Source organism: Nothobranchius furzeri, chromosome 2 (assembly GCF_043380555.1).
Source record: "Nothobranchius furzeri strain GRZ-AD chromosome 2, NfurGRZ-RIMD1, whole genome shotgun sequence".
NCBI lineage: Eukaryota > Metazoa > Chordata > Actinopteri > Cyprinodontiformes > Nothobranchiidae > Nothobranchius > Nothobranchius furzeri.
Window position 1 is genome coordinate 58,992,459 of NC_091742.1, and position 1,070 is coordinate 58,993,528.

Sequence of the window (1,070 nt, forward strand, 5' to 3'; positions counted from 1 at the left end):
TTTCTTGGAAAAGATGCATCAAAACGCTATCTGCCGTGTTCTGTCTCACCGAAAATCGGACCCCCTGTTGGATCCGGGACGCCAGAGGATGTTCATCCAGGTGACACCAGCGGCTGGCAGAGGAGACGGAGGTGTCCGTGGCCCGGTCCAGAGATGCCCTCGGTACACGTCGATGGAAAAACGTTGCAGATGCGTTTAGTTAAGTTTAGTTCACTCAGAAATCAAAAGACTCGGTATGAGTCTGCGTTAGAAGTTGCGATTCAGCTATTCTGTCTGGCTGACAGGAACAGAGTGAGGGGGGGGGGGGGGGGGGGGGGGAACGAGCCGATCGGCTCTGTCCCCCCTTTGGTTTCTTCAGGTCTTCTCTCTTTCGTTGTCAAGCACGAACTGAATCATAAGACTGAAACTTACCAAAAGCCTTTCTCTTCTCAAAGCAAACGTGTGCGTCAGCAAATGTGTTTTGGAGTTTACTGTGAGAATCTGTGTGTGGGTGTGTTTGAGTGTGTGTGTGCTTGAGTGTGTGTGAAGGTCGTTAATAAACATCCTCAAACATTATTTAATTAAGTATGGATTCATTAATCCATTATAATTACCCAAAGCATAAGAATCATTCATTTGATTAAAACACATTTATAATGAGCAAAATGATAATGATTATTCTTTAACATTAAAATCAAGAAAGAAAGTTTAAGACTTGTTATGACTACATTTCCTGGGAACACATCTTCTGGCAGACTGCAGGTGGCAGATGTTATGGTTTCCAGCAGAACCCTAAAAAGGTGCTGTACAAATACACGCCATCAGAATTATTAAAGTTAGAATTCTGAGAAAAAAAAGGGCCAGAAATCTCTTTCTTCTTTTCTCCAGTGGACCCAACGTTCTTCCACATCTTCATGCCTTGATCTTCTGACAAAATCAAATTAAATTGGGTTTCTTTTTATTAGATACATGAAGTGTTAATCAAATACATTAAAAATATATTTCATAAACAAAAAAGTGATCCTTTTTTTTTCTTTTATTGAACAACCATCCAATTGAAAGACCTGGTAATGACAGGAGTTTAGTCAGAA